Here is a 13,287-nt window from a genome sequence, read left to right as displayed (position 1 = left end):
CACGATGGAGAAGCAGAAGGACGCCAGAAGTATTTTGGAGCATCGGCGGAGCACCGCCTGGGGAAATAGTGATAGTGAAAGACACTCGTGACGCGCAGTGCGTGAAAAAGACAGTCCTGACAATTAATTAGTTTGTAAGGCGAATTTAGAATTAAGCATAGAGAGCGATTGCGTAGTAATTGCTTGTTTAAGTTAATTTCGTTATAAAGAGTTAGATTCTAGTATACTTACTTATATTGATTATCTTGATTGCACGGATGCGAGAGTATAATGCAGAAATTGTTCATTTAGTTTATATTCACGATAACTAGTCAGAGTCTAGTAGATTGATTTATTGTGATCGCACAGATGCGAGAGTATTGCGTATCAATTATTCGTTTAGTTTATATTCACGATAGCTAGTCAGAGTCTAGTAGATTGATTTATTTTGATCGCACAGATGCGAGAATATTACGTATTAATTGCTTGTTTAGTTTACATTTATTATGAGCTAGTCAGATTCTAGTAAATTCATTTAATTTCTAGCATTATAATTTCTTGAGTATGAAAGCGTTGTAAAACTGTGAATAGAGTAAAGCGGATAGTTGAGAGATAAAATCATTTAGTGAAAGGGAATTCACAGGAACAGTATAGCGCGAAACAGTTTAGTTTAGTTTTAATTAGTTACAAGCATGATTGTGCGACAGAGAGATCTAGGTTATCTAGTAACTTATATGAAATTGTCAAGAAAGGCGAATATTGAATGTATATACTTACTTATAAGATACTTACGATGTTAAATACTTACCTATAAGATACTTACCGTGTACTTACGTAATCGCAGGCGACCGGAAAACCATGGGGACGGCAACAACAGAAACCTGTAAAAGAAAAAGAAGATTGTTAAATTAGAGACTTGCGGAACACCCGATATGTAGGAAACATAGCGCGCGAAGCGACGCGACGAGCGGCGCGAACGAAGGCGCGCAACCGAAGTGCGCATGTGCGAGAGTGGGGAGTGAAGCGATGTGCGAGATCCGGAAGCGAGGCTCGAGGACAGTCGGCGCGCAGCAAGATTAGAGTTAACACGTGTAGTTCGTCGTACAATTTAAGACCCGCGAACGGCGCGTGATCCGTTAAATTAGATAACAAAGTTTATTGTATCCTAGAAGGAGCGTTAAATCCGAAAAGTCATTCGATTCAAAGTTTAATTTACTTTTACAGTTCGGCCCGAAAGGGGAACAGATTTTGTGATAGATATTCACCAAGTTTATAATTAATAAATTCGTTTATTTCAATTTACAATCAGTGGTCTTTATTTCGATTTCGGGATCCCGGGGTGTATTCTTTAACAGGATCTCCAGGCTTAGTAGCGCTCGGCATACCAAATTGGGAAAGATCTTCTTCGGCGAGGTGATTGTTCCGGCAGAGGTGGTCATAACCAGGGAGTCTCGATATTCTCGGCCACCCAGATCGTGTAGCGCCCGTTTGAAGTCATTTCCTTGCTGTTTGGAGGGTAAAAACAGCTGGCGACCGTTTGATGGACATAGAGTTCCTATTCTACATAAGTATCAGTAAGTAATTAAGCCGGCGTGTCCGGTCACAACCTAACCCCTGACCCTCCCCACCCAAACCCACAATACCTTACACCCACACCCCCCCACATCCCCATATACCCCCCACAAAACCCAAAAACAAAAAACCAAAAAAAAACCCTACATCCCCATACCACTCCACAAAAATCATCCAAGATAAATAAACATAAAACACACTCATATGTTGGCCGAGTCGGCTGGTGCACTCTTGGACCCTTTCTAAACAAGCGAAGGGAAGCCCCTCCACCACGTCAAGGTGGTGCACCATCGGAGGGGGACTGGAACCGACCTTACTATCCTACTGATGTCCTTTACAGACAAGATATTTTTTACACACTTGTTTTTTACAAGTGTGATGTTTTTTACAGACAAGATATTTTTTACACACTTGTCTTTTACAAGTGTTATGTCTTTTACAGACAAGATATTTTTTACACACTTGTCTTTTACAAGTGTGATGTCTTTTACAGACAAGCTATTATTTACACACTTAAGCCTGCGGCACACGGTACGATTTTTCGTACTGATTTTGTTAATTGATTCGTTGCGTGCTGTTTAGCGAAGTATATTACGTGTTCCAATCATAAGAGTGTTACTAGTTTTGGCTTCACACGTGCAGATCATCTTACGTGTTGGGTTAATATTTTAGTTATAAGATTTCTAGAGATTTCAACAAAATTCTTCAAGACTTCAAAAATCCTCTAGATAATAGCCAATAATTGCTTATCTAGTCAAGATACGATTCAAGATATTTATTATGGAAGAATTAATAAAATTTTTTAAATTTTATTTGGTTAGGAAATCTGTCATTTTTAATTAATTATATACATATTCAATTAATATCACCATAATTATAAATAAAATACATAATTACTTATATATGTATATATAACTTTTGTCTTTATATTTATTATTATTTTTATTTTTTGCGTTTTTGTCGTAGTATCGTCTGCAGCTAGCAACAAAACCATAGTGAAATATAGCACCGAACCTATTACCAAAAACTAGCATGCTAGCACGCACAGCAACACGCAGCACATAATATTTCAAGTTGCATAGCCATTATAATTGCTAGCAAAATGTCTCGCATGCGATCTAGTACGCAAAATCGTACCGTGTGCCGCAGGCTTTAGAAGTGACTGCACTAAACCAGGTATGAGGGGAATGGCAGTGCTTGTCAAAAACACTTTTATTTATTCAGTGTTAGACTTATCTAGGAATCTGGACATTACCGTGGAAGCAATTGCTCTCCGCACACGCACACGCAGCACATAATATTTCAAGTTGCATAGCCATTATAATTGCTAGCAAAATGTCTCGCATGCGATCTAGTATGCAAAATTGTACCGTGTGCCGCAGGCTTTATTCTTTACAAGTATGATGTTTTTTAAAAACATGATATTTTTTATTTTATTTTTAACATTATTATTGTATATCAATAGTCGATGACGGATCAGCAATGTCATTAACATCAGCAGCATATAATGTAAAACTGTTCATTTTCTTAAGACAAGTAGAATATAATTTATCCGATGACATGAGAGATAAATGCTTTTCATTAATCTTGTTACAGAATGTAATAAGCAATTCTATTCATTATAAGGCGTCTCTAAATTATATATTCTTATCTCGCCTAGAACGGAAGGCGAACATTCGAGCCGGCGTTTTTCGATTGTTTTGATTCTTTCTGTGACTTTCCCCCACGCTATACTCCCGTGTGGCCTCATGTACGTGTCCCTGATATAACTATATTGGAATCACAATAACCAAATTTAATATCTTATATGGTCGCAAATAAAATCCTGAATCCTAATTGGTCCCAATACAAAATATCAGCACAAGTACGTGTGTGCCGCGCGAAGGTAGCGTGTTCAAGATTATGCGAATTGAAGCAGTCTGCGTCTGACGAGCGTTTAGCACAGAAGTATACAAATAATCCATATACAATATCGATACATTTACTAATAGTGTCGGGTATGCTGAAACTTTAATTAAACTTTAAACCAACAAAAAAATTAACATAATTCCCGATAGCCCACATTTCTTTAGCACACATCCCGCTAGCACACAAAATAAATGGCGCATTATCCCGATAGCGCACAAAGTATATTGCGCATTATTCCGATAGCGCACAAAGTAAAAAGCGCATTATACCGATGGCACACAATAAAAATACACATTATCCCGATAGCGCACATTATTTTAATTCCTTTTTCTCGATAACCCACATCCCGATAGCACACAAAAATTAACGTAATTCTCGATAGCCCACATCTCTTTAGCACATATCCCGATAGCACACAAAGTAAATCGCGCCTTATCCTTATAGCGCACAAAGTAAATTGCGCATTATCCCGATAGCGCACAAAGTAAACCGCGCAATATCCCGATAGCACACAATAAAAAAACACAATATCCCGATAGCGCACATCTCCGTGACCCATATTAAGTTGCCCCCCCCCCCCACCAACGCCAACTAAAGTCGCATCTATCAAATAATTTAGTGCTAATTATGTGCTAATTAGTTGCCGTAGTCCGGATTTTGTTGCTCAAACCGTTTAACAGGAATTTACGTTCAAAGTGGGGGGGGGGGGGGCAGCTTGACATTAAGCCAGCCCTCCTCATAGTGAAAAAATATATAGAATGCCCAAATAAAAAAATCAAATACATTAGAATTTGTTGCTATTTTGTTGCTCTGAAATAATACAAAAACATTTTAAAAAAAGTATATTATTTAATTAATACCAATATACACTCAGTCTTGCCGCGTCGTGCCATCCACTTGCACGAAGTAAAAGTAACCAAAGGAATTTGTTGCGTGCATGTTTTTGATATTAAAATAATCTGTAGACAATATACTACCGAAATATATAAAAGATTAAATTTGTTGCTCGTTCTAAAGCAGTGCATGCCACGATCTGCACATTTTGGCCGATTTCCGAGAGTCAACGCCTATCGCGCCCCCCTTGCGTCTTGAGATCTTCGCCAAGCAACCGTAACCAAGCGCGCGGTTACGAAATTTCTAAGCTTCGGATAAGTCGCTACGTCTAAAATTTTGAAGAGCTCTATTCCCTTTTCCGACCGCGTTTTAAGGGAAAGATCACATTGTAAATCGCAAAGTTCCTGTTGCAATTCTATATTTTGTTCCTCGATTTGCATGATAAGAGGATTCTCGAGAAGAATTAGATCATTTTTAAACATCCCAAAATCACTGAATCGCGTATTAAATTGACTTATAAGTGAATCGATTAAGTAGAGATACTTCTAAAAATTGCAATTTTCGCCATGCTCTTCGAAAAGAATCTGACAAGATGGGAAGAAATATAAAGTACCTGCCTCTATATGATTTTTAAATAATAATAGTTGTCTGCGGAAAGAATCAATGGCACTAAATAATTGAGAAATAATTTGATTACTTCTTTGCAGCTTTGAATTTAAGATATTTAAATAGTTAATCAAATCAGTAATAAAAGCGAGTTCCCAAAGAAATTCTAAATCTTCCAAAAAAAATATATATTTGTCGCATTTTGCAATAGATAGTTCTTGCAAGAAACGGAAGATTTTTTTTCTTATTGCAAAGAACTTTTCTAAACATTTTTCGGCACTGAGCCAGCGAACTTCGCAATATAAGGAACATTGGTATAAACTGCGTTATGCTCTTTGAGAAAGTGTTGAAACTTTCGATGAGAAAGAAATTTATTACCACCTTTAATAAAATTAATAATTTTTGTGACTGTCTGCATTGCAGTACACAGTTTAACAGCTTTCCCGCATAACGCTTCTTGGTGAATGATGCAATGAATAATGGGAAATTTTAAATTTTGCTGCCTGATTAGACCGAGGAATCCATTTTGTGAGCCAGTCATTGCTTTGGCACCATCAGTTACTATAGCCGAACATTTTGTAAAGTCTACATTAAATTCTTTGAGAGTGTTTTCTACTGCTCTGAAGATATCAAGACCCGTAGTTGTGCCATGCAATGCAACTAAATCTAAAAGCTCCTCGACACATGAGAAATCGTTTTGGACGATTCGAGTAAAAATACTCAATTGGCTCACGTGTCGATTATCGGTGCTTTCATCAAGACACAATGAAAAATACGAACAAGTCGCTAACAAGGATTTTAACTTATCTTTGATAGAAGACGCAATATTATTAATTCTACGCCCTACTGTTTGAATACTAAGCGGAATGCTCGCAGCTTCGTCAACAGTTAATTTATTGTCAAAGGATTTTACTGCCTCAACGAGGCATTTTTTTACGAATTCGCCCTCAGCAAATGGCTTGGAATGTTTCGCAATAAGAAAAGAAATAGCGTACGATGCAGCTACAGCTTTTTCATTATCATGACCAGCGTTAGAAATTTTCCCGATATATAAATTAATAAATAATTGTAAATTTAAAGTTTTATAAAAGACGCTTTTATTAAAAGCACGAAATACTTATGAACGATATTATTTAAGTTATGGACTGTTGGATATCCCCAGTATATGATGTCATTATATAAATTAGAATAACGTAATTATAATTATTATATTTTTAGCAATAGGTTTCCACGTCACCTATGAGGTACTATTGTTGACGCGTTTTTTTTCAGTGGTTTCCCCTGTAGGCCCAGTCTACTAAAGAAGAAGAATAACGAAAAATAGCCACCAAGTAAAGGACGAAATAACAAAATTAAAAGAATATAAACAATAATTTTAAAATTTATTAAATTAAAATTTTGTACAATTACGCGGTTCGCATGATTCGATGATGGATGGAATATCTATCTGGATATTTGAAGAATTTATTTGCATCAACGAAGATAATGATGCATCTTTCAAACAAGAGCGTCTGTCTGTTTTAATATATTTCATTTTGGAAAAAGAACATTCACACAAATAGGTGGATCCAAACATGGAAAAAAATCGAAGACCGAAATTTCTAAGCTTCGGATAAGTCGCTACGTCTAAAATTTTGAAGAGCTCTATTCCCTTTTCCGACCGCGTTTTAAGGGAAAGATCACATTGTAAATCGCAAAGTTCCTGTTGTAGTTCTATATTTTGTTCTTCGATTTGCACGGTAAGAGGATTCTCGAGAAGAATTAGATCATTTTTGAACATCCCAAAATCACTGAACCGCGTATTAAATTGACTTACAAGTGAATCGATTAAGTAGAGATGCTTCTAAAAATTGCAATTTGTGCCGTGCTCTTCGAAAAGGATCTGACAAGATGGGAAGAAATATAAAGTACCTGCCTCTATATGATTTTTAAATAATAATAATTGTCTGCGGAAAGAATCAATGGCACTAAATAATTGTGAAATAATTTGATTACCTCTTTGCAGCTTTGAATTTAAGATATTTAAATGGTTAGCCAAATCAGTAATAAAAGCGAGTTCGCAAAGAAATTCTAAATCTTCCAAAAAAAATTTATATTCGTCGCATTTTGCAATAGATAGTTCTTGCAAGAAAAGGAAGATTTCTTTTCTTATTGCAAAGAACTTTTCTAAACATTTTTCGGCACTGAGCCAGCGAACTTCGCAATATAAGGAACATTGGTATAAACTGCGTTATGCTCTTTGAGAAAGTGTTGAAACTTTCGATGAGAAAGAAATTTATTACCACCTTTAATAAAATTAATAATTTTTGTGACTGTCTGCATTGCAGTACACAGTTTAACAGCTTTCCCGCATAACGCTTCTTGGTGAATGATGCAATGAATAATGGGAAATTTTAAATTTTGCTGCCTGATTAGACCGAGGAATCCATTTTGTGAGCCAGTCATTGCTTTGGCACCATCAGTTACTATAGCCGAACATTTTGTAAAGTCTACATTAAATTCTTTGAGAGTGTTTTCTACTGCTCTGAAGATATCAAGACCCGTAGTTGTGCCATGCAATGCAACTAAATCTAAAAGCTCCTCGACACATGAGAAATCGTTTTGGACGATTCGAGTAAAAATACTCAATTGGCTCACGTGTCGATTATCGGTGCTTTCATCAAGACACAATGAAAAATACGAACAAGTCGCTAACAAGGATTTTAACTTATCTTTGATAGAAGACGCAATATTATTAATTCTACGCCCTACTGTTTGAATACTAAGCGGAATGCTCGCAGCTTCGTCAACAGTTAATTTATTGTCAAAGGATTTTACTGTCTCAACGAGGCATTTTTTTACGAATTCGCCCTCAGCGAATGGCTTGGAATGTTTCGCAATAAGAAAAGAAATAGCGTACGATGCAGCTACAGCTTTTTCATTATCATGACCGGCGTTAGAAATTAATGTATCCTGACAAATGCTATCACCTTCCTGATAAACTAATTTTAATCCTTCAAGTATTTTTAATTTTTCCTGACATGCATAATTTGAATATTCTCCGGAATGTTTGATTCTATAATGCCTTTCGAGAATGTATTTTTTTACAACAGAAGGCTCATAACCACATAAAAGACAAATTGTTCGATTGCGAACAAATGCGAAGAAAATATCCTCCCAAATCTTAAGGTACCGTTGCTACGCGATAGGCGTTGACTCTCAGAAATCGGCCGAAATGTGCAGATCGTGGCATGCACTGTTCTAAAGCATTGAAACTCGACACTTCGTCGCCGCGGACGCTATACGATGCGCACTATTATAACGTAAATTAACTAAAAGAATTTGTTGCGTGCATGTTTTTGGTATTAAATAATCTGTGGACAATGTACTATCGAAATATATGAGAGATTAAATTTGTTGCTCGTCTTAAAGTATTGAAAATCGACACTGAATCGCCGCGGACCCTATACGACGCGCGCTATCATAACGTAAATTAACTAAAAGAATTTGTTGCTCTCATGTTTTTGGTATTAAAATATAATCTGTGAACAATATACTATCAAAATATATAAGAGACTGAATTTGTTGCTCGTCTTAAAGTATTAAAAATCGACACTTTGTCGCCGCAAACTCTATACGACGCTGTGTTATACCATATAAGTTAATTAAAAGAATTTGTTGCTTGCATGTTTTTGGTACTAAAATAATCTGTAGACAATATACTATCGAAATATATAAGAAACTGAATTTGTTGCTCGTCTTAAAGTATTAAAAATCGACACTTAGGAGCGTGCGGATGCAGGCCAAAGGATAGAAAGGGCAAGACACATACAAGCGAGTGTGTGAGCAGACTAATAGTTCGGATGAGTCCGAACATTGCGTTAACCATGAGGCGTGAAAGCATGGACATTAATTTTAAGATATATATGTTAAAACTATTATATTGGTTATTTAATCACACACTCGACACAAAACACGCAGCATATACGATCTTACACTTGCACAAGATCCTACACTTCATATACACGCGAAATACAAAATAGGCATTTACACTTTGGTACACTTTTCTACACTCTGTACACTTCTGGAAAAAATTTTACAAAGAAAAAAATAAATGTAAATGATGACTGCAGCAATAAGGCCGACATATATGTACAAGTATTAAATATGCGGGGAATATATTCGTTGCGCAATAAATAGATTAAACAAACTGATAATTTTGATTTTAATTTATTACACATAACATTATATCGCTACATTGTGCAAAGTCAGATCGTTTTAGTGTGTTAGCGATACGATATTATGTGTAGTAAATTAAAATCAAAATTATATATATATGTATTTATGTATGTATCAATATGTAGACAGAACAATGTGTGATCATTTGCAATTTAAAGATACAGTCATTTTAGGTATTAATATGCATTGATGACGTTATCATCGATTACGATCGATGATAACGTCATCAATGCATATTAATACCTTTTTCACAAGAGAACAGGAGTACACACCCTCTACACTTTGACATACCTTACACACCATGTACAGCTACACAAACTGTACATGTACACTTTTAGTGCTGCGCCGCTGCACTTTTGTATTATATCCGTTTTGATTAGTTTTAAGTATGTTTTTGATTGCGGTGAGCGTTTTATGTATTTAATTAATCATATTTTAATTTGTAGCAAGCGTTTATACCGGATAAGCTACTTTTATAAAACTTTTATATAACTTAGAGCGCATGGCGAATGACGCATGCGCAACCGAAGAGTGGGAGGTCCCAATGGGACCAGCGAACGGTGGGAGGCCCGAATGGTGGGGAAGCCTCTGGTGGGGACAGCCGCTATAAGAGGCGATGCGGAGCGTAATTCGAGGCTTTGACGACCGATAACTTCGAGACAAGCTTTTTCGGCTCTTATGCCCGTAAGCTTTAGTAGAAGTCTTCCGTAACAATAGACTTTTCGCAAAGTGACTATTTAGTAGTTCCTAGGAGACGTCTAAGAAGCTCTAGGCTGTCTTAACGTTCTCTCCCGGTTTTTAGAATCGGCGGCTAATTAGTATATCGCGCAGTGATAACTAATTAAGTGCAAATTAGTCGAGCTGTTTAGCAGCTATTCCGCTGAATATCTCCGTGCGGGGAGATACGCGTGACCAAACAAAGGACTGTAAACATTTAGTGTTTAAAATAAATAATAAGCAATGTTATTTAATTTACCTTCGAGCCAGTGAAGTCCTTGTTCCTTGTTTCAAAACCAAGGTGTCCATTTGGTAGTCCGAGTAACCAGCGGGCAGCGATCCAATCCAGTGACGACCTGAACGAAATTGGGAAAAGTTTAGGAAATTCTCCTGGAACATCGGGACTTGGCAGCCAGTGAAGTCCATATTCCTTGTTTCACAACCAAGATGTCCATTTGGTAGTCCGAGTAACCAGCGGACGACGATCCAATCCAGCGACGACCTGAAACAAATTGGGAAGAGTCTAGAAAATTCTCCTGGAATACCTCGGGATCTGGAAATAAAAGAAGGAAGTCAGCGCCCTATTCATATAAGTCGCGTAAACTAAACGTGCAATTCAAACAACCAGCGTCAACAGAACGCGTAATACAAGAAGCCGCGTCAACCGAACGCGCAATAGAAGGAAGTTGCGTCATCCGAACGCAGACAAAGAAGCCGCGGTGAAACGAACGTGCACGAACAAGTCCGACGACCATCCAGAGGAGGCATCGGCCAACAACATCCTTGTTCGTTGAAGGTCAAACGAACTGGCGACCGTAAACAAAAGGTAGAAAAACCTGCAAATTTAGCATTATCTCCACCTCGACCGAGCACAGTCCGGTCACAATACGACGCGGTGTTATACCATATAAGTTAATTAAAAGAATTTGTTGCTCGCATGTTTTTGGTGTTAAAATAATTTGTGGACAATGGACTATCAAAATATATAAGAGATTGAATTTTTTACTTGTTCTAAAATATTGAAATTTGACACTTTGTCTCCATAATCTCAAGAGATAAATATTGTAATATAATAAAAGTATAATAAAAGTATAGACTTTAAATAAGGAATAGAGAACTAAACATAAAAATATATACTTTTTTAATTATGATATATATATTTATTTATTTAGATTATATTTATTTATTTATTTATCAAGAATCAAAGTAAAATGGCAAAAGAGCCACGCACAGTTTTTTGGGTCGCAAAGATATATATTTTAAACCAAAAAATTAAAAAAAAAAAAATTAAAAACTGCGTGGCTCTTTTGCCATTTTACTTTGGTTCTTGATTTTAATCGTTTAAGAGCCTTATTTTTATATCTTTTTTATTACAAATATACTTTATTATATTTATATATTATATGTTGCGTGTGTGTTATATGTACAATTCTGTATCAATATTTGTTAAATACACGGTGGCTCGAAATTTAAGGATAATATGATAGCAGCATAAAATTTCGTAAAAAATTAGATATTGAAAATACATGCTATTTTCTTTAAAAAAAATTTTTTTATAAGGTGAAGATTTAAAGTTTGATCAATCATGAGTGTCGGTTAGAAAATTTTTTATATATGATTATACGTGATAGTGTGTGAACTGCGACTAATTTTTCGTCTAGCATCAATGATAACAGATACGGTTAATACCAATGTGCCGCCGATTCGGAGGATTTATTAACCAAGGTTTATGATTGGTCAAATTTTTAATCTTTATATTTGAAGAACTACTTTCTAAATAAAAAAAAAACAATATTAAATTTTATTATATAATTTTTCACAATTTTATATATTTGCATGTTACCTTTAAAATATATTTTTTCGTTTGTGGCTGCGTTTGTAGAGATTTCTTCACGTACGGATCTCGATCGGATTGTTGGTTCTGCGGTGAAGGATTTTCTTTGCCTGCTTCTGCTGTAAGTTTTAATAATTTTTGTCTGCGTCTAAGTTTTGTTTTTTGGCGAGAACGCCATAATTGACTTCGCTTAATCCTTTTTTTATTTTTTTTTTAATTACAATAATGTTTGTATGTAATATATTTTGTTTTTAAATGCTTGATTTATCCATTCATTTATCCGTTCATACATACGAGATGCTAACAAAAAGTTTCCGAAATTATGTGTTGCACAGAAATTATGTTTATTAGCTACTTATGGCTCTAGATAATATTGCATGCATCCTTCGTGAATCGGGTGACGTCACGCTGGATAAGTCATTGAAATTTTACATGCAGTTTTTTTGGCAGTGTATTACGCGTAATTAACGATTGTTGTGATGGCTGAATGTAAGAAAGCAACGTAGTTGCATCAAGTATCGCAACAGTTGTCGACTACGCTACATTTATTGCTAACAATATAAATGTATATAAATCTTCAATGACTCTTGCAGTCTGACGCCACTTGGCATAGTAAGCACAAAAGATATATGCTGTATTAGGCAGTGCCATAAGTCCCTGCTAAACATAATTCCTTGGTAATATTTAAACTTTAGGTACTTTTGGCTAGCATCTCGTGTGTGCGCACACGCACAAACACACACACACACACACACACACATACAGAAAAGTGTATATTGTATGATATACCTAAAATTTACCTTCAGTTTCCATGCTTCCGGACTCTTGCGTTTCGCCCATCTCGTAATCCATGTTAGTCACTATTTCTAATTCTTCGATCTGCACTTGGTCACAGCGAAAGAGAAACTGAACTTGTCGGATCCTGTGATGCCAGAGCAAAATTCCGGTCCGCACGCACACAATCACAGAACTCCGCACATGTATTGCGCAGAGCGCTCTGCGCGGTACATGTACGGGGTTCTCTAATTGTGTGCGTGCGGGCCGAGACCTTTGTTTAGGCTGCGTTCAAAAACATCATCTGTGTGCACACAGCTATACTATTTGCCGCCACAAAAGCTTTGTCGCGTAGCGTTAAGAATTTGTCGAATTAAACATGTGGCGCAGACAATGAACAGCTTCGGATGGAATATCACATACCATCCGATATCTGTCCGTGCTAAATAAAATATGTAATAAAGACCGCTTCAGCAATCTATTCTTTTTTGAATAGTAGCTCACCAAAAGCGAGAATGAATAACATAACGTTTCCTTAAAGAGTTTCAAAGTCTTACCGCTAGTTTCTTCATTTTATATATACAGAGTGTCTGATAATAATCGCCCCACCCATAATGTGCAGGTAGAGTAAGTTAAACTGAACAGAAAAGTCCTGTAACATTTTTTTCTATAACGTTTAATAAAGGAATTATTATTGAGTAAAGTCTGGTCAATCAGCGCCGACTTTTAGCCGGGCGCACGTCGGTGAGCCGCGCGCCTGGTAGTGTACGGCGGCACACACTTTACTTTGATTCGAGCATTCTATATATTTTTTTCACTATGGGGGGGCTAGCTTAATGTCAAGC

The 13,287-nt window shown here is 36.3% G+C and overlaps 1 pseudogene; it reads right to left on the bottom strand.

Annotated features, from left to right (window-relative positions):
* Positions 1-527: 527 nt before the first annotated feature.
* On the bottom strand, positions 528-12,520 carry LOC115241429 (annotated as a pseudogene).
* Between the last annotated feature and the right edge of the window lie 767 nt (positions 12,521-13,287).

Source organism: Formica exsecta, unplaced genomic scaffold (genome assembly GCF_003651465.1).
Source record: "Formica exsecta isolate Colony F162 unplaced genomic scaffold, ASM365146v1 scaffold485, whole genome shotgun sequence".
NCBI lineage: Eukaryota > Metazoa > Arthropoda > Insecta > Hymenoptera > Formicidae > Formica > Formica exsecta.
This window is presented reverse-complemented; position numbering and strand designations above follow the sequence as displayed.